The sequence below is a fragment of the Chrysochloris asiatica genome, unplaced genomic scaffold (genome assembly GCF_000296735.1).
Source record: "Chrysochloris asiatica unplaced genomic scaffold, ChrAsi1.0 scaffold00063, whole genome shotgun sequence".
Classification (NCBI taxonomy): Eukaryota; Metazoa; Chordata; class Mammalia; order Afrosoricida; family Chrysochloridae; genus Chrysochloris; species Chrysochloris asiatica.
Window position 1 is genome coordinate 12,069,621 of NW_006408581.1, and position 22,592 is coordinate 12,092,212.

The window sequence follows — 22,592 nt, forward strand, 5'->3', positions numbered from 1 at the left end:
ACAACAGAGAGTGAAAGAGCCCTAGTGTATCACTTTAAGATAAATACTGGACTGCTAACACCAAGGTTAATGGTTCAAACCCACCAGCTGCTTATAGGAAACTGTATACAGTGTTGCTATTAGTTGGAATCAACTTGATGGCAAATAACAACTATATATGGAACCCTGGTAGTATAGTGGCTTATGTGCAGTGGTACTAACTGCAAAACCAGTAGTTTGAATCTATCAGTTGTTCCATGGTAGAAAGATAAGGGTTTCTGCTTCTGTAAAAATTTGCAGTCTCAGAAACATATACAGGGTTGCTATGAATTGAACCAACTCAGTGGTACACAGCCACCACCATATACTTATATGTTGTTGTTAAGTGTTGTCTAATTGGTTCTTGTCTAGGGTTTCCATACAGTGGCTGGTTGGTTTGAATCACTGTCCTTGTGATTATGGTTAGCAATCCAGTGCTTATCCTATAGTACCACATCAGGACCCTATGTACATGTAATTATATTATACATATGTGGCGCTGTGGGTTTATACTCTGGGCTGCAAAGTATGTATGAACCAAAAGGTCGGTGGTTCAAGCTCACCAGTTTGTTGCTCAAACTGACTTTGCAGTCTAGCACATTAACATACAGTGCCATTTCCAGTACTCCATATATGGTTGAGTAATGATTTTTTTTTTTTTTTACATTAGTTGAATCTGTCTTAGGTAGATAGATAGATAGATAGATAGATAGATAGATAGATAGATAGATATAACATGAGATTGCCTGTCTTGAACTATATATTAGATACAGTCCTGAAAGTTTATATTAGCATTTCTTCTGTAATAAGTACAGCATGTCCCATAATACTGAAGAATAAATGGAATTACTATTGTTTCATGTTCCTAGTGAAATCCAATAAATTTAATACTTCCATGATTTCTTTTTGCTTCATGGCAGGCTATTACTGATGAAAATAAATAACCTGATTTTTACTGACCAGCTAATGATATTTTCTGATAGGTGATGACATGAGCCTAGCTCCCTAGTAAGCAACTTTTCTCCTTTGAGAAGGGAAAAGCCCCTCTCTCAGTCCTAAGCTCTGCCAAAGAATATCCATAGTGGGGCTTCATTTGACCTGGTATCCTGTGTCTTCCCATTGTTCTCCAGGGCTCTAGGATGCCTGAGTCTGGGAGAGAGTCCAGTGTACATATGTCCACATCCATGCCCATGGACCATTAGATCCTTATTTGAATTGAAAAAGTAGACAAAATTACTTCAAGAGACATTAATTTTAGGGACTCATTCTTTCTTGCAACTGAATATTGGAATGGAACACTCATTATTGTCATAGAAAGATCAAGTCTCTGATTCATGAACCCCTGTAAAGACCCATTTTGATCTCAAGGTAGAGACCTCAAGGATTAGCATTTTTAACTAAATACAAAGGATTTGATGATTTCTTAATCTTAAGACAATGGTTGTTTATTCATATAATATTTTCATGTGCATTCATATTATATATATGTGTGTCTTAGAGGTTTGCTCGAGTAACTATCCACAGACATTTAAATTCAACTTGAATAGATTAAATATTATAGATAGATATAGATAGATAGATAGATAGATATAGATATCAATACACATATTTTGCTGTTGTTGTTAAGTGTAATTGAGTTGGTTCTGATTCATAATTACCATGCATAGGGTTTCTGAGCCTTTAAATATTCATGAGAGCAAAACATCTCATCTTTCTCCCATGGAGCAGCTGGTGGGCCCATGTTTATCTTAGGGAGCCACAGTGCTCCAAAATACACACATCTATATTTGCTGTTGTTAAGTGCCATCAAGTCAAATTGTAGATCTTGTGGCTCAAAGTCCTGTGCTGATTCTATATCTATTTATGAAGAACATATATATGAATATAGTGTGGCAGTGCAGGATAATATGCTGGACTGCAAGGTCACTTTGAACTGCAAAGTTGGCAGTTCAAACCCACCAGCCAGTCCTTGAAAACTCTATACAGGGTCACTATTAGTCGGAACTTACTCAACAGCACTTCACAACAACAATGTATATATGGAGTCCTGGTGTGGTGCTGCAAGATAATGCGTTGGAACACAAGGTCAGTTTGAACTGCAATGTCAGCAGTTGAAACTTGGCCGCCATGTTTTCCTAGTGCTCATGTAGTGTTTCTGTATCACATTTTGGTAATTCTCACATTATTTCAAGTTTTTTCCCCCCCATAATGCTACTGTATTCTTGCTAGTATAAATATAACTTTTATGCACACTAAGAAAGTATTTAACATACGATTTGCTTTATTGAGATGGTCTTAAACCGAACTTACAATATTTCCACCGTATAACTGTAGTTTGTAAATAACATTTCTCTTCAGAACTCTAACAATTCTGTCATTAGCATGTGGTCCAAGTTAAATAGTGTTGCTACAAAAAAATAATACAAATGGATACTTAAAAAAAGGAGAAGTTTGTTTTCTTACAGTTTGTTGTTGTTAAGTGCCGTGGAGTCAGTCTAGACACATAGAAACCTGAATGGGGTTTCTGAGAATTGGCTGGTAGGTTTGATCTGCCAACCTGTTGGTTTGTGGTCCAGTGCTTATTATACGGTGCCATACCAGCCTCTGAAAATATTCTATGATAATTTCCCTAACTGTATCTGTACATATATCTTTTTCTCTATCTATAACTTTGAAGTCCTGCTGTGGCACTGTGGGTTAATGCATTGGACTGCAAGGTTGGTTTGAACCTCAAGGTCAACAGTTCAAATTCACCAACCACTCCTTGGAAATCCTATAGAGGGTTGCTATGAGTCAGAATTGACTTGACAGCACTTAACAGCAACAACATCTATACCTATATCTGTTTCTGTACTTTCTATACCTATACCTATGTCTGTTTGTACTGTATAGATAGTTAAATCTATAGAAGATAAATGTAAATGATGAGCTATCTATCTATCTATCTATCTATCTATCTATCTATCTATCTATCTATCTATCTATCTAATCTATGTTGTTGTTATTGCCATGAAGTCAGTTCCAAATCATAGTGACCCTGTCTAGGGTTTCCAAGGAAGGCTGGTGAGTGTGAACTGCTGAACTTGCAGTTAGTTCAGTATAGTGTGTGTTTCTAATTTACAGTAAGTTAAAATTGTATTTTAGCCATATTCCTACATATTGCTCACCATTCATTTTTATAATCACTCTACTTTTACTCGATATGTAATTCCTAGTTTTAGATTAATTATTAGAATTTCATTGTGAATATCCCTATATTTTTGTTTGTCCAGTCTGTTAGTAATACACAATTTCCAATCATCTGCTGATTCAATATTGTGATAATATGTTTATATATACATCCTCTCTGCTGAATAAAAAACCAAGAGATAACTGAGCCATTGGTCATGTATGTAAGTTACATAACATCTATAATCATTTTTTTTTACTATCTGGTTTTCTAGCTGTGGGGGGAAGATGTGTCTTTCTGCTCACATAAAGACTTACAGCCTTAGAAACCCAAAAATGGCTGCTATGAGTCAGAACTAACTCAATGGCATACAAACACCATTCCGAGCAGTTATCAAGGTATCTATATATCTTGTTTTGTTTCTCTGACAATCCCTGACTTATCCAGATCCACATTTTGTATTGGAAAGTGGGGTGCTGCTCTAGTAAATATCTAAAAAAAATGTGAAAGTCGTTATGGAATTAGCTTAAGAGCAGAGGCTGCCAGTGCATTGAGGTACTTGTCAGTAAAAGTCTAGATTACCATGAAGAGACTTTTAATAAGGATATTAATGGTATTTCTTGTAAGGGTTCAGAGGCAAGAAAAGATAACTGCAGAAAAAGATTCTATTATCATGTCGTTGTTGTTGTTAAGTGCCATTGAATCAGTTCCAGGTTCCAATTCAGTGACCCTGTATAGGATTTCTGAGGAATGACTGGTGCATTTGAACCATTGATCTTGCGGTTCAAACTGACCTGGCAGTCCAGTGCTTTATCCTACATTGCCACACCAGAAGTCCTTTATCATCATAGAGGATACATATACCATTAGGAAAAAAGACTGTTAGTAGAGATATGAACATTTAAGGTGATTCTGGGGGTGTCTCAAGCAGAAATTGAGGAATATTATATTAGGCGCTAGAGAAAAGGCAATTTTGATTCTAAACTGGTAGAAATTTTGGATTTTTCTTCAACAAATGAGAATTTGTAAGTGGAAGATAAGGCCTCATTTTTCTTTGCTGCATCGAGTAAAATGAGAGGAAAGAACTACATTTAGTGAGAGGCTGATTAAATAAAGAGAAACAGAATTTAATGATTAAATTCTCAGTCTATCCACATTGCAAAAGATGATAAAGGTTGCTCTAGGGAGAGTGCCAAGAGTGTAGCTGAACAAAGTTTTGTTGATTTATGTATGTGATTTATGAATCCTATCAACCATTTCAGCAGAAACTCAGAATAGAAAATGATATTATTCAGGGGAGATATGTACAGGAGACCTCCGTGGCTGATGGTGTAGAGCTCCATGAATTCCTGGGAGATCATACAGGTTTTTAAGAATGTTATACAAAGAGGAACATTGCTAACATGGAACTGAAAAGGACAAAAATTGGATGAAATAAAGGAAGAATTACTGAAGAGAGCCTCCTAGACAAAAGACGTGAATAGAGGCGTAGGAACACCAATTCTAAGTTATCAGAAAGTGCAGTCTTGGGCCCAGGGTCAAAGAATCCAGCCACAGAGGATTATTCTTAGAACTTGGGGCATAAAGGAATTTGTCCTGCTTGTTTGAAAATTTGTTTATACTTTTTGTTTTTTGTTAAGTGCCATCAAGTCTGTTCTGATTCAAAAAGACCCTGTGTAGGGTTTCTAAGGAGCAGCTGGTGAGTTTGAACTACAAAACTTGTGGTTTAGCAGTCTAATACTGATCCTACTTCTTTATTTTTTCCATTGTCTCACTCTCAGAATGGAAAAATGTATTCTATGTCTATTTTACCATTGTATTATTAACGAAGATGAAAGGAACTTTACCACTGGATGAATTACAGCCACACTCACACCAATATCTGACATCATTTAGATGATGAGATCTGAAACTTTTTCAGTTGATGATTGTTGTTGTTGTTAAGTGCCATCGAGTCGATTCTGACACATGGTGACCCTGTATAGAGTTTCCAAGGAGTAGCTGGTGAGCTTGAACCATTGACCTTGCAGTTCAAACGACTTTGCAGTCTGACACATTAGCCCACAGCACCACAATGATACATAGGTGAAATTTAAGATTTAGAGTTAATACTTGAATTAATGTTTTAGGGGATGTTGAAATATGATGAATGCATTTTGGATATAGAATAGATATGCATACTGGGGAAGAAGGCAAATAGCAAACTGTACAAATTGGAATAGTATCCCCTGAAATTCATGTCCATACAGAACCTCAGAATGTGACCTTATTAAGATAAAAAGTCTTCACAGATGTAATAATTAAATTAAGATAAAATAATACTTAAAGGGGTGAACCCTAAGTCCTGTGACTGGTGTACTTGGAAGAATACCATAAGAAGATACAGAAGGGCATATGACAACAGAAGAGGAAACTGATAAGATGCAGCTACAAAGTAAAGAATGTGAAAAATTACCAGGTGTCACTCAAAGTAGGAAAAGGCAAGAAAATATATTTCTTTAGAACTTTCATAGAGAGAATGGACGTGATGACCCCTTGACTTTAGACTCTTGGCCTTTGGAATTCTGAGAGACCACATTTCTATTGTTTAAACTGATCAATGTGTAGTCCTTTATTACTAATATGATAGGCAAAACTGGAAGTAAGGAGACTAGTTATGATAATGTCATGGACTTGGGTGATATCAGTGAAGATGGGCAAAAGTTGTAAGACTCTTGGCATATTTTTTAAATAGTTCCAAAGGGTATTAATTTTTATAAAATTTCAATGATGCCAATAGTATCTGCTGATCTGTCATCTGACTGGTATGTCAGCATCCGTTTTTCAACAGAAATCCTTAAATTCATGGTAATGAAATCCAGATAATTTTTACATTATGCAGAGTTTAAAAAGTCTATTCTTGTGTATTTCTCATACTAGTTGTATAATTTGACTTTTCATTTTAAAGTGATTAATTTCTTATTCATTTATCTTTGTAACATGTAATGTAGAAATCTAGCTTTTCTTTACTCTGTAGTAAATCAGTTTTTCTAATATTATCTACTAAGCAGCCTATAATTTTACACATTGGTTTGTGATATCACCTATATTATATATCATGTTTTCATAAATATGTGGATTGTCTTCTTAGTAAGCTGCCTAGCTTCTGTTTTGCATAATAACTTATGATAATAGCAATTAGTTGTATATTACTTATAATTTACAATTTTCTCTCCCCAAATGATAAAGCTTATATACATATTGTTGTTGTTAAGTGCTGTTGAGTTGGTTCCGAACCATAGGGACCCTGTATAAGGCTTCCAAGGAGTGGCTGGTGAGCTTGAACTGCCAAGCTTGCAGTTCAAACCAACTTTATAGTAAATCAATATTATAGTTAATATAAATTTCTGTTATTAGGAAAAATAAATTCTAATAAGTGCTCTTCATTAAGATCAAAATGTTTGGGATACCCCATGCCATTTAAATGTTCTGATTAATTATTTGAGTCAGAAATGTTAACTTCCAACGCTTGTTAAAGAGTTTTTATTTAATTTCAGTTTCTGTAGATCAGGTTAATAATGCATTATACCCCCACCCCCCACAACCTTTAAGTAAGATAACTTACTATTTCTTTCTCTAAAGGAAAATAAAAAGTCTTACTTTCTCTATTTTGTGAGGACTAATACAGTCAAGGGAGAGTCTTGGTGTGGCATTGTAGGATAAAGCACTGGACCACAAGGTCAGTTTGAACCACAAGTTCAGTTGTTCAAAATCACCAGCCATTCCTTGGAAACCCTATACAGGGTCGATACTAGTCGGAATTTACTTGACCACATAACAATACAATCATGAGTGGAAACTACAGTTATTAATTAGCCAAAATAAGAAATAATGACTCAATGAATAGGTTAAGAGTCCTGGTGTGGCACTGTAGATTAAGGTACCACAAGGTTGACAATACAAACCCTCCAGTCATTCCTCACAAACCCTATACAGGGTCACTGTGACTTGAAACAAACTAGACAGCACTTAACAACAACTCAGTCCCCAAACAAATAGTTGTTTTATCTTTCTTATTTTGGCGATGTCCATAATGGTAGACCTTTCTAATGTTTGGCAGGAGATTTGTACTCTGTTCTTAAAGAGAAGGATCCAAACATTGGGAAAGATCAAATTATTGTTCTTGGCAGTATTAAAGAAATATATAAATATTTTTTGCATTTTTAAACTTTTTTATTGTGAATTGGGTGAAGGTTTACAGACAAGATCATTAGCTCCACATCAAGCAAACTATACACCTTGTTTCATTTCAATCATTGCAATTCCCTCCCTGCAACATTTACCCTACTTCCTCTCTGTGGCTCCCCATTTACATCTTATATTTCACAAATGAACAAGACAAAAATACTTCATTTGCACTTACAAAACAAAACAAAATGATCTTCATTTAAATGTTCAAGGGGCACATTCTGCTAGTGGGCCCCTGCCCACAGGCACACAGTCACTCTCTGTTGTTGGTGCTTTTTTAGGTAGAGATCTCACACTCCACTCATGCTCTTCCCTCTTGATGATTCTGTGATTGTCTGTTCCTAACATGAAAGATTAACTACTCTCCCCTTTTAAGTATGCATCTTCTACCATTAGAGTTGTTACAATCACAGTTAATCCTCCTAACAATTATTCACAGTTGAGTCATAAATTCCTACCACCCTCATCCCCACACCCTTTCATCAGATGCATCTGGGAAAGAGGGAAACTATTCAGTGGGGATTCTATCTTACTCCCCTCATTCTGCCACTAAGCATACTCATTAAAGCTTGTAAGTCAGCCATCTCATGCCTTTGTAGCCACCCCCCTGCAATTTTTAATATCCAATGTCATCTCTATGAACCCAGTACACTGAGGAAATAGGTTGTTCCTTGATAAGAATTCTTCCTTTCTGTGGGAATTTTGAGTCACTGTATTCATAGGCAAAAGTCTAGTTCATCAAATTATAGGAACTTGAACTTGTCCTCAGTATCAGATGTCTTTACCTTCCTTGGTTCAAGTTCTGGTAAACTAGCTATTCAAGCTAGGTCAAATGAGTGTTAGCTGCAAGTTTGGGAGTTCACACACACCTACCTGCACTTCAAAGCAGCTGGCCACTTCACGCTTAGATCCAGTCCCCCAGGGCCTAGGTCAGTAAAGAAATATATTTTATAAGGATAAACAAAATAATAAGCATTACATATAGATTTCTCTAAGGTAAAAATATGGTGCTCGGCATATTAAATTTGTAAGAAAATGCTTAAAATATTGCCATTATTGTGTTTTATTTGTGTCTTTGTTTTAAGGAATTTCCCTGCTTAAAAAATGGGGAGAAACCTCACATTTTCTATTATTCTTATTTCTAGAATTCTGTATTTGATTGCTCAGTAGATGATTAATAAATGTTAATTTGCATGACTTTTTATAAACCCTGAGCAGCAGTGACTAAGAACAATCTTCCAAATAAAGTGTTGAGAGAGCTTTGTTTGCATATTTTGTGATATAATAGACAAAAGTATTTGAAATATTTTTACCATATACAGCTTCATTTTATTTCTACTGTGGATTTCTGGGAATCTATTTAATACTAACCCTGAGCAGATGTTTTGAGTCTACGTGATGGCTTAACAGTTCCTGACATAAGCATGACCTTCATAAAATTAAAGCATGGGTTGTCTAATATGGTATAAGTGGCCTTTTATTTAAATCTGAGTTGGAGGTACAAAGTCAATAATCACTGAGTATTAACCAAGTGTAATAACCCAAAGATGATGAGACAGGGTATTTGCCCTTTATCAAAATAAGGTTAAAATGGCTGTCAAGGTGACAGACGCTAATCAGTGAAACCTGAACAATTATGCCCAATAATCATTAAATGAAGGCAGAGAACTAGACTCATGGGAAAGCAGCAATATTTGGCAAAATAAGATGCACTTTTATTAAGAGAATCACAGAAGGTGATGTCCAACTAAAAATAAAGTCAAATTTCTACCTGTAGCCTCTTAGCATATTAAAAGGGCATAGTTAAGCATGGTACTTCTACAAAATTTGCTACAGTAAAAAGCACATGCATTAGGAAAGCTAATAGTTTCATAGTCCTCTGGAGAAGAATGAATGCACACTGCGATTGTGAAATAACTCTAATGTACAGTAGCCTGCATTTCATGTATGTTCATTTTCACATGTTAATATTTGGAACACAGGATATAGCTAGAGAAAATCATTATCAATCTTATATCAGTCTTGTATCAATATAAGGTGTAAAACAAAGCTCTATATGATGGTAAAACATGCTATTTTAAATCTATATGTAGGTAACATTATACCTGTCAGACACATTAATAATAATAATAATAAAGCCTCTGTAGCCTCATTTTCAAAGATGTAGTTTGACGACTCTTTCATCTGACTATAATATATTTGTACCAATAGAACAATATTAAATACTCTGTATTATGAAATATTATTTTTTATACACATTTTGGTGCTGTCATTAAGTGCCATTAACTTGATTCCAACTCATAGTGACCCTGCATAAGGTTTCCAAGGAGCCTTAGGTGAGTCTGAACCATGACCTTGTGGTTCAAACCAACTTTATAGTCAAATGTTTACCATACAGTGCCACAGGTAGGAAATATATTTTCACCTTTGATTGTAGCATCACTAAGTTGGTACCACTAAGTGCAGTAGCCCATGGTGTTCCTTCCCTAAACTCTCCTGTAGACCTTACTTGTTTATATAGAATATAGTAGTGTTTGAACTCTTGGTGTGGCACTATAGTAGGTCAGCACTAGACTGCAAACTACAGGGTCAACAGTTCAAACCTATCAGCTGCTCCTCACAAACCCTATACAGGGTCGTTATGAGTCAGAACCAACTCAATGGCACATAACAACAACAACAAGAACATAGCAATGCTCACTATCAATTTTAATCATGGAGTAATATTTAATTAATATAGTTGTAGTTAATTATATGCAATATTTTTTAGATTGTATAAATAACCAAAGCAAAATTGTTTTGTAAAACATTTCTACATTGAACTACAACATTATTTGTCACAATATTAATTAATAACTGAGTAGGAGTCTTTTCTATTTTTCTCCTTTTCCTTGAATTACTACTTTATTCTCAAAAAAGTTATTGAAATAGGTTCACAAATACTATTTACTGTCTTAAAGCTAAAACACCAGAAAATTTGAAAAAATCAGCAACTATAAAAATATTAAGAGTTGTAAACATATCCATGAATGTAGCAAGCATATACCATATTGTTGTTGTTGTTGTTAAGTGCCGCCGAGTCGGTTTCGACCCATAGTGACCCTGTACAGGGTTTCCAAGGGTGTAAATCTTTTTGGGAGTAGAAAGCCTGATCTTTCTCCTGCGGAGCAGCTGGTAGTTTCGAACCGCTGACCTTAAGGCTCACAGCCCGATTCATAACCACTACACTACCAGAGCTCCTTAGGGGGCAAAATTATGAAAAACTTGTATGCATTACCAAGCACCTTGAGGATATGAGTTTTTGGGCATGGGAACTCAGGCTCATAGTCTCTGGGCACACTATGGTCAATTGGCATAATATAGTCCACAAAGAGTATGGTCTGTATCCTATTTACTGAACCCTGTCTCATGGAAAATGATAGTGATAAAAATTAAAGAGGCTTGGAAACATTCCAATGGATTAATGGACTACATGAACATCAGTCTCCACTATCTTGAGAGCAGAAGAACTAGATGGTATTTGACTATCACTACCAATTGCTCTGAAAATAATTACATAAGAAGGTCCTTGATAAAGCAGTAAAAAAAAACGTGGAACAAAACTGAAAATCATAAAAAGTCCAGGACAGCTGGTCAGATTGAGTCCTGGTGTGGTGCTATTGGATTATGCACTGGATTGCAAGATTGGTTTGAACCACAAGATTGGCAGTTCAAAGTAACCAGCTGCTCCTCAGAAACCCTACACAGGTTTGCTATGAGTTGGGACAGACTTGCCAGCACTTAACAACAACAACTGGTCAGATAGAGACTAGTGGAAGCCTGAGGCCATGACCCTTGGTCATCTTTCTGGTCATAAACTGAAGTCATCCCTATGTATCAATTTTCAACTAATCAATAGGCATATAGAAAGGACAAAAACATTACTGAGTTATGTACACCATTGAATGATCAGTCATTCAAGATCAAAAGCATAGCATTTATCTAAGGATGAAATTCTTAAGTGTTGGGAAAGACGAGAAATGGAAACAAGAAACACAGGGAGGAAGCAGGATTGCAATCATTGAGATAAAAAGAAGTGTATGATTGGTTGAATGTAAAACTGGTAATCAGATCTCTAAACCTGCAATCAATTCTCAATGAAAAGTGAAAAATCAAAACAAAACAAAACACCCAGAAGCAATGAAAATAAGAGCATATGCTTATAGCATCATTGTAACTGTCTAATAACAATAGCTCTGACCAGAGCACATTAGGAAATGGAAAAGTAAATTAGCATAGAGTTTTAACCCTGTAGATATATTTTACATTTAAATGGGGCTTATGAAATATGTTTTTGTTGTTATAACTAGCTACAGGGATGTTTATATATATATATATATATATATAAATTTACTGAAATGCAACACAAAAAATTTAGACAGTTATTTTGGTATCACCTCTTCTGACATTGTCACCTGGAGTACTGGTATGGCTCTGTTGGGTAAGTGCAAGAATGCAAGGTCAGTTTGAACCACAAGGTCAGTGGTTCAGACTCACCAGCCGCTCCTCGGAAACACTGTACACGGTCTCTGTGAGTCTGAACCAACTCAAAGGCACTTCACAACAACAATGACAGCATGATCATCACCTCTAGTGATGTCACTACCCTTAAAGTGATTGGCATGGATGACAAACACATGATCCTTAAAAACAAGGTTGGTGAGACTTGGACTCACTTACTTTCCAAATAAAATATCATTCAGAAAGATCAATCATTACAAAAACACATTAGAGTTCATATGTTTGATTGATCAGCCAAAACAAGAGAAATTCTCAGTGAGATAGATTGATACACTAGCCATAATACTTGGCTTCAAAAGTATCCATGGTCATGAAGATTACTAGGGTTGAGCACGTTTCATTCTATTATACATTAAGGTGCCATGAATTGAACTGTCTCAACAGCGAGTAACAATAAACATAGCAATCTCTAGGAATCTATTATACTAAAGTAGCAGGCAAGTTCTCTTCACCTATTCATTAATAGATTTGAATCCTTACTATTATATAATTACATAAATTTATCTTACCAATACCATAATTGGTAATTCTTCTGTGAGAAAATATTGAAAAGGGAAGAGAACTCTTCTGTATTTTATCTCATCCTATCATTGCTCTTAGTCAGTAATCCCAAATTTTTAATATTCTATAAGGCTGATCATGTCAAGTCTCTGTCTCACTAGAATCCAGTCCCAGGGCCTTTGCTTAGGTTGTTTCCCTTTGCAAGGAGAATGTTTTACTCCTTACCCGAAAACACCTAGTCTCTTCTTGAGGGAAATCATCACTGCCTTCCCAGACTGTCCTGGACAACCTTACTTTGTAAACTTCCTGCACACTGCACATTTCTTGGAACTTAGTACAATTTAAGGAGCTCTGGTAGCGTAGTGGTTACGAATCGGGCTGCTAACCTGAAGGTCGGCAATTTGAAACTACCAGCTGTTCTGTGGGACAAAGATGAGGCATTCTGCTTCCGTAAAGATTTACAGCCTCGGAAACCCTGTGCAGGGTCACTAAGAGTCGGGAATCTACTCCACGGTACTTAATAACAACAGTACAATTTAATAGTTATTTAATAATTGTTGTTGGATATTTTATTAGCACATAAAATGTTTGATGAACACTGTGCTTTGTCTATTATATCCAGTGTCATTTAAAAAGCAGGAACAAAAAACTTTTCCATCAAGTCAATTATAATTCTCTCATATAGGACACAGTGGAACTACCCCATAAGGTTCCTAAGATTATAAATCTTCATGAAAGCAGACTGCCACATTTTTCTCTAACACAGCTATTAGTGGGTTCAAACCACTGACATTTTGGCTCACAGCCAAGCACCTAACCATTGAGCCACCAGGGGTCTACTTGGTCCTTGTTGTTATTGTTATTAAGTGCTGTCAAGTCAATTCTGACACATGGCAACCCAGTATGGGATTTCCTAAGCTGCAAATCTTTGTGGAACAGAAAGCCTCATCTTTCTCCCGCAGAGCAGCTAGTGGAATCCAACCACTGATTTTACTGCCTAGCATATGACAGGAATTGAAAAGTTCATGGAAAAATGAAATTAAAAGATAATGGAATTTTCTGTGAATTTTTTGATGTTCCTTCATATCAGAATTTTTCAAGGACTACTAGCTAAATTAACAAACTATTTCAGTTTTGTGGTAGTTATAAATTATTGTATGGGCAGATATCCCAAAATACAGTGTGTTTAGACAATAAACATTATATTATTGTTCCTGTAACTCAGTGTCTGACACATGGCAATGATCAAGAAATTTACCAAGGCTGTTATCCTGTCAAATACTTTCTGTAAAAGGACCTGATTCCAACTGGAATGAGGATTTCAGTTACTTGCTAGCTGTAGGCCAGAGGTTGCCCTCAGTTCTTTGACCTATAAATAGGGTACCTAACAACATTGCAGTTGGCTTTCAGTGTTAGCAAGGGAGTAAAGCATGAAAGAACACACCAGCAAAATGAAAACAGAGTCTTATAGTCTTCTCTCAGAAGAGATATTTCATTACACTTACTCTGTTATTTTGCTTAAAAGTAAGTCACTAAGCCCAAAGAAAACAAACAGTGGTGTAGATATCAGAAGAAGGACCTTTAAAAAACTGTCTACACCAAGGCATTCTGTCTTATGAGAATTTTCTCTTGAATACACTTCATCCCATAGTAAGCATTCCTTTAAACTTATAAATACTGTATATTTCCTCCTAGAATTAAAGACCTATAGCCTTTTATATGAAAATCTAAATTTCCTGAGGGCAGTATTTGGTCCACACAGAAAGTAATCCACTCTTTGAACACAGATGAAACTCAGATTATTCCTTAAATAAGTGCATTAAGTAAATATGTAGAAATAAAATATTTTTCCCTATCTTTTCAAAAGGGAAAATAAGAAATACTTTCCCCATTAAAGTAAAAAAAAAAAAAAAGATTTCTTTACATGAAAAGCATTGTTGTTTTCTAGCTTCTGTCCAGATGACTCTGACTTGTTGTTGTTAGGGGCCATCAAGTTGGTTCATAACGACCCTATGCACAACAGAATAAAACACTGCCCAGACCTGCACCATCCTCACAGTTGTTAAACTTGAGCCCATTGCCTCTGTCACTGCGACAATCCATCTTCTTAAGAGTCTTCCTCTTTTTCACTGACCCTCCACTTCATCTAGCATGATGTCTTTCTTCAGGGAATGATTCCTGCTGATAGCATATCCTAAGTATGAGACACGAAGTCTCACCATACTGGATTCTAAAGAACACTCCAGCTGTACCTCTTCCAACATAGACCTGTTTGTTCTTTTGGAAGTCCATGGTACCTTCAATATTCTCCAACACCATAACTCAAATGCATCAATTCTTCTACTGCCTTCCTCATTCATTATCCAACTTTCCCATGCATATGAAGCAACTGAAAACACCATGATTTAGGGTCAGGTATCCCTTATTCCTCAAATTGCCATCTGTGTTCTTCAGCACTTTAAAAACATCTTGTGCAGCAGATTTGCCAAATGCAATAGGTCATTTGCTTGACCACTGCTTGCATAAGTGTTGATTATGTATCCAAGCAATATGAAGTTTTTGATAACTTCAATCTTTTCTCAATTTATCATCATGTCATTTACTAGTCCAGTTGTGAGTAATTTTATTTTCCTTATATTGAGGTGAAATCTTTACAGAAGGCTGTGGTCTTTGATCTTCATCAGTATGTATTTGAAGTCCTCCTGACTTTCAGCAAGCAAGGTTGCATCATTTGCATGTTTTGTTGTTGTTGTTAAGTGTTGTTGTGTCCATTTGACTCATAGTAGCCCTGTATAGGGTTTCTGAGGAGCAGATGGTAGGTTTGAACTGCCAACATTGTGGTTTGCAGTCTTATGCAGATCCTATAGTGCCATACCAGAAGTCCATCTGAATATGATTGGTGGTTATGTGCTGTGGAGTCGGTTCTGACTCATAGTGTCCCTATATACAGTTTCTGAGGCTGTACATCTTTCTGGGAGCAAAAAGCCTCATCTTTCAGATTGTTAATGAGTCTTCCTCCAGTCCTGATAATATGTTCTTCTTCTTATAATCCAGTTTCTCAAATTATTTGCTCAGAATGAATATTGAATTAAGTATGATGAAAGAATATAACCCCGAAGTACACCTTTCCTAAATTTAAACCATTCAGTATCCCTTTGTACTGTTTGAACAACTGCCTATTGGTTTATGTACAGATTCCTCATTAGTACAATGAAAGATTTTGGAATACTCATTCTTCACAATGTTACCCATAGTTTGTTATGATCCACACAAAAACCTTTCAATAGTCAATATAGCACAGGTAATCATCTTTCTGATATTCTTTTCAATATGCAACAAAATGAAAAGCTGCCCAGTATTCTATCATTCTCATGATCTCGAGCACAGTTGAGTCCATTATTGTGGCTATTGTGCCCGTCATGCCCTGTGGGTGATCTACTTCCCCAAACATGATGTCTTCTTCATCTAGCAATTGATTCTTCATGATGACATGCCCAAAGCAAATGACTCTGACAATGTTCTCTTGAGATCTTCAAATTTTTCACTGATTAATTTTCATTAGTTTGTAGCCATGTCTTTTTTCCCAATTATTTTAGTCTGTAAGCTTCCCTGAAACGTGTCCACTATGGAAGAACCTACTCATATCTGAAATACCAAGAGCATAGCTTCCATCATCATGACAACATGCAAGCCACCAAAAGACAACAAACTGACAGCAGACAGGTAGTTGAAATGATGATTACTAGGTTACGATTGTCACTTACTTTCAACAGCCTGCACACTGGATATATGTCAGTTGTTTTTGGTTTTGTGTATATATATAGATATAGATAATACATACATAAAAATCAACTCAGTGGCACATAACAACAACATATTTAAAGACTTGTTGTTTCCTAAGATTCAGATTCCATTGATTTTGTGAAAGAACTCACATATCTCATTTTTAAACTGACTTTCCCAATTTCTTCACGGAGTAGGGTTTCTTGAATTTATCTACACTACTGAGCACAGCTAGTAAACTGAACTTTTAGGTGGAGAAATGGACAACAGTATCTTTGGACCCATAAGATTTGCTACGTAAATTTCTTTAAAAACTTTAATCAGTCCTACAAATTCACAGACTTTTACCCTGAGGGATAAGTAAAATTGCTTAATCTTTCAGAACTACTCGTCAATTCTTAAAAGACTAAAATGAGCTCTAAGTGGTGAAGAAAGCAAAATTGCATCCTAGAGAAGACATATCTGAAGGGATCCTTCACCGTTTCTGTTCATCTTTGTGAAGAATGTAAATAAAGCATTTGTTGGTGCTGAGGATGTGCCCTAGCCTATGAAATTTAAATAATAGCATAATATTTTAAAAAAATAATAATACATTGCATTATGCTGTAAAAGCAAAACAATTGGCTTAAAGAAAAACACACACTTGAAATTTTTGTTTATACTACTAATAGTAATACTCTATATGTTGTTGTTGTTGTTGTTAAGTGCCATCGAGTCGGTTCTGACCCACAGCGACCTTGTATAGGGTTTCCGAGGAGCAGTTGGTGAGTTTGAACCACTGATTTTGCCGTACAAACGGCTTTGCAGTCTGATGCATTAACCCACAGCGCCATGCTAGGACTCCTAGTTCTAAGTTGTTGCTGTTGTTGTTAAGTACCGTGGAGTATATATATTGGGTTAAACTAAAATGATCATGGGTTCCAGAAAAAAAATTATGCCAAACATACAAGTATAAATTCATGAAAATAAAACCTAGAATTGAATACATAGAAAAAAAGGGGAAAAAATACAACTGCTACATATTCTAAATAAAAAAAAATATTGATTAAAAGCTTTGTGAGATTGAAGAAATAAGAGGACAATAACACAAAAGTTAGGGGAAGTGAAATCGATATAACAACATATCAAGATTTTAATGAAATAGTCAATTCTATGCTTAAAATGTATGCAAATTGACAGTTTATTAATAAACTGAAAGCATCAATGTTTATGCAAGAATAGTGGAAAAATATTAAAAATATAAATTTTCTGTTAGATCTATAAGGAAGAAAGATACTGGGGCAAATTAAGTTCACAGATAATTTCTATATAAAACATACTGTGCTTAGCATTCCAAATTTAAAATAATATGGAAGACTCCCTAACTTATTTGACACTGCATAAGTAATAACAAAATATATTGCATAGTAGTTAATTTATAGATCAACTTTCCATTTAAATATAGATGTAAAATAATCTAAAGTGTATGAAAACTACATTACTATCAAATCAAGTTTATCAAGTATAAAAATAAGTCACTAGAAGAATTATCTATCAATATAAGTCTTAACTCAACAAATTAAAACCAATAATAAAACTATTGCAACAACATAAAGATATGAAAGACACCTGACACACTTCAGTAGTCATTCCTAGTAAAACAGTGTAGGTAGGAAGAAATGAACATAAGACTGAATCTACCCAAAGTAAATAACAAACAGCCTTCAAAGCTGTTTATTTTAATTAATATCAGAAACTAGACCAGAATGTGTATTATTGTTTTCAGTGTTACTATACCAAATACAACAGCAAGTGAAAATAAAATAATTGAATAATAAAAGAAATATCTGTATGGCTAAATAATTTTAATATTTTCAATACTGATAATTATATCTCAGTAAATAATGTGCTTGAGGAAACAAGAAACACATTTTGCTCCTGACAACTCCATACTTTATTTTGGGAAATCTGAAGATACTCTGACAGAATAAAGAATCTACACAAAAGTAACGAAAGTCGTTGAATATGAGATAGTAATAACATTTTAATCTGTTCTACATAAGCATTAAATATCTAAAAGCTGAAATGTGGAAAGTATTATATGTTCAATAGCAACAGAACCCTATAGAACCTTGGAAATATTTTAAATAGAAAGACACAAGTCTTACATATATAAAATTGTAATTCTAATCAAAAGATAGAAATTAAGATAAGCACAAAAGAAATACATAACATTCTTGAATAAAATCTTAATATCCTAAAAATATAATGTTTCAAAACATCCAAGTGTTTCATAATTTTATATCATAGAGTATTCCAACTGGGTTGACATTCTTTTCTATCTTTTGGGGGGGGGTGTGGTGAGTAGAGTCAACATTAACTATAGCAAACTTACGTGCAAATGTAATAATCAAGAACTTGATGTAAATGAAGCAAAACTTCAGGCCATCAGGAACATTAGACATATTTCAAATATTTAAGAGCCACATATATCTAGTGGCTACAATAATGGAAATTACAGAATGTTGCCTCCTCAGAAAGTTCTATTGAACAGCATTGGCTTAGATAATTGATTCAATAGACATCTGTATACATTGTCATTAAAATACAGAAAAAGAATTCTATTATTTTATATTTAGAAGAGGTCTTTTGTAAAATTTTGTGTATTTTGACTATGCTTTCAGACTTTATTGGCATCTGTATTTATGATACTTGCATTTATATCTTTCATATATATTTAATGCAGATAAAAGTTGAAAACAATTGTTCAGATTTGTAAATAACAAAGATTTGAAAGCATAATTTTAACAAAGTAATCTATGTCAATGTCTTTTATTATGTATTTTATTAATGTTTTTTTAACCCAGTTACAGTTCAGAATAAAAAGCACATTTCCTCAACTGTAAATTGCTACAATTTGTTCAACTTGACCTATACTTATGGATGTGGTATCTCAAAATACCAATTGAGAGCGAAGGAGTCTTCACATCAAATATCAACAATATCTCCTCTGTATACAGGGTGGTTAGAGACAGACAACTTAGACACCAGCTACCTAAAATGAGGGACATGAAGTGACTGGCTTACAAGTTTTTAAGAGGGAGTTTAGCTTAAGAGTGTTTAGGGGAAGGTAGAGTCCACACTGAATAATATTCATCTTGTCTAGAAGGTTCTGCTGAAAAAAGATGGGGATAAGATTCTTAGGATTCAATAGTGAGTAATTGTTATCATGACTAATTGTGACTGTCACAACTGTAAAGGTAGAAGTTTTGCAACAAAAGCAGGGGAGTAGTTAATCTTAACAGTCCAGGATAGAGGACCCTACGACTATCAAGGGAGACCAGCACACACACAGTGCAGGGCCCTATCCAGAGAAACAGGGACACCAGAGATGGAGGTAGAGATGAGGACATGGAGAGAGGGAGCAGCTGGGACCTATGGACTCATGGGAAGAGAGTGACAGGGTGCTGGCAGCCAGGAGTCAGGCATACAGAATGTGCCCTTTCATTGTTTAAATTATTATATATTCCTGAGTGCTTCTATTTACACCCCCCCCCCAATAAAATGGAATAATTAAAAACAGAGGGAATGGAAGCAAATACTGTTGAATGAATGATGCACAGAGGAGATTATAGTCGTTGCAATGAAATGAGGGTATAAACTGGATGTTCTCCCCTGTAAACTATCACTCAGTTCACAATAAAAACATTAAAAAAAAAAGTACATTTCCAGATTTTTTTTTTTTTGAGTTAATGAGTAGCCATAGACTAAAATCAAAATATAACAACATAGAATTTATTTGAAAGAGTTCCACTCCCACTCTGCCTTTCTTTCTTTTGACAGCCATCTTGGAAGTGATAGATGGAACTTCCCATGCTCCTATAGAAATGTGAAGTAACCTGAAAGATGTCATTTGTCAGATGTTAGAAAAGGCTATGTAAACCTGGGCCCCTGGTAGCAGTGTGGAGCTATCTTAGCAGCTCTGTAGTCCATACATACCTCCTCACATCTGCCACATTAGAAATAAGGAAATCTTTTTCTTTTTAATTTTTTAATTCCACAGTGGCCAGTTTTATCCATTATATACAAGTGAAGAAATGAATAGGATTGATAATAATACGTTTAAAATTAATATGTTAAAATATTAAGATTAAATATTTTAAATCGGGTTTACTAAGCTTTTAATTTAAGTAAAAGGCTGAGCACTAAATTCCCACAGTTAGTATAAATACATTTAAATGTATTTTATTATAGATAAAAAATCAAAAGCAGGTTGCATATTTACAGAATAGGGATATATATATGTATATATATATCTGTCTGCAATATAGGGGTTATTGTCTACAGTTTGGTAGTGTTCAATAATTTCTACCAAATATTCCTTTACCAAAAACTAAAACCAAATCCACTGCCATTTGGACTCATTGCATCCCTTAGGACAGAGCATAGTGAGTGGTTAAGAGTAGGGCTGCTAATCTCAAGGTTAACAGTTCAAAACTACCAGCCTTTCCACGTGAGAAAGATGAGGCTTTCTGCTTCCATAAAGATTTACAGCCTTGGATACCCTAGGGTTACTAGGAGTCAGAACCAACTTCTGGGCACATTATCACCAGCAGCACACCACTACCACCATAGGGTCTCTGAGATTGTACATCCTTAGGGAAACAGCCCCTTCTTTTTCTAGTGGAGCAGTTAGAGGGTTCCAACTGCCAACCTTTAAGTTGGCACCCCAGTGCTGTACCTACTGTGCCACCAGAACTCCTTTTTAGGTTGTAATAATAGAATTATTATGTAGAGAGTGTTAGCAAATTAAGTAATGACTTGTTCTGATTATTATCCGCCATCCTGTGTAGAATGCATAATTTCAAGCTCCAATCCTTAGCAGAATATAGACAAACTAGAGAATACTCAGTGTTCCTAAGTTGTGCGAATGGTTAAGTACTTGAATATTAACAAGAAGGTTGGTGTTTCAAACCCACTCAGAGGCACCTGAATGGGAAGCGAGGTTTAGCAATCTGCTTCAAAAGGTCACAGACTTGAAAACCCTATGGAGTGGTTCTACTCTGCACACATTGTGTAAACATGAATTGTAATCGACTCTATGGCAACTAACAACAACAACATAAATATTCAGAAGAAATTAATCAGAATTGTATAGGTATTTGAACGGTGCTAGTCCTGGTGTCCTGGTGTGGTGCTGTGGGTTAATGTACTGAACTGCAAGATCGCTTTGAACCACAAGGTCAGCAGGTCAACTTCACCAGCAGATCCTCGGAAATCCTATATGGGGTCGCTGTGAGTCTACACCAACTCGATAGCACTTAACAACGACAACAACAATCCTAGTGTGGCACTGTAAGATAAGCACTTGACTGCTAGTCACAAGTTTGGCAGTTAAACCCCTCCAGTCTCTCCTTGGAAACTCTATGCCGGGTCGCTATGATTTGGAACTGACTGAACATTACTTAACAATACAAAAACAATTAACTTTGTACATTTGAAGGTTGGAGAGGACATCAGGGCAGGATCACATAAGCACACTGTATTGGCCCTTGTGGGTAGAAATAGAAACAAATTTTAAGAATGTAAGATAGATTAGTCTGGATTTCAAATAAAGGGGATTTGCACAAGGATGAAATTAATTTCCTCAAGTCATACGGTGTTTCCTATTACTGAAGTAACTTAGGCCAAATAACCACATGGTGGAGATGTTGTAGAGGGAATTCAAACATACGATAGTTTGTTGGACTAAAAGACGTTTAAGGTCACTTCCAATCCTAGATTCTATGAATTTATAGGAAAAACTTTTAGGAAAAGAAGTCTCACATTTATTACTGATGTAGTATTCAAATGATTATATTCAAATTTATCATTATTTTATCTCTTAGCTTAATTAATGTTCAAAAATTATACCAAACATATTTGATACAGATATATTTTTTTAATATGATGAACATGGTTCTAAATTTTTTACATTATATTTAGCTCTGCATTATATTATCCCTGCCGTGCTAAAAGTTCTAAAATCTGCGTAAGGAGAGTACTTTCATTTTACAAATGAACAAACATATAAGGTTAAAATGGTATTGAAGATAAATATTTCAGAGAGAACACAATAACCCCAAAATGGGTCAGCACAAACTATCCAATTGATTAGATGCTTGCAGAAAACCACAGCAAATGACAAAATCAATTCACCAATCAGTTTTGCTGTGTTTTATTCTAAACTCAGCCAGCTGGGCAATTAGGCATATACTCGATGAGTTTTTATGTCTTTCATTGAAAAAAGCATCATTTTCCTTTTGGAAACAGATGGTTAGAAACTATAGATGGGCCAAAGTTCACTAAGGTTGCT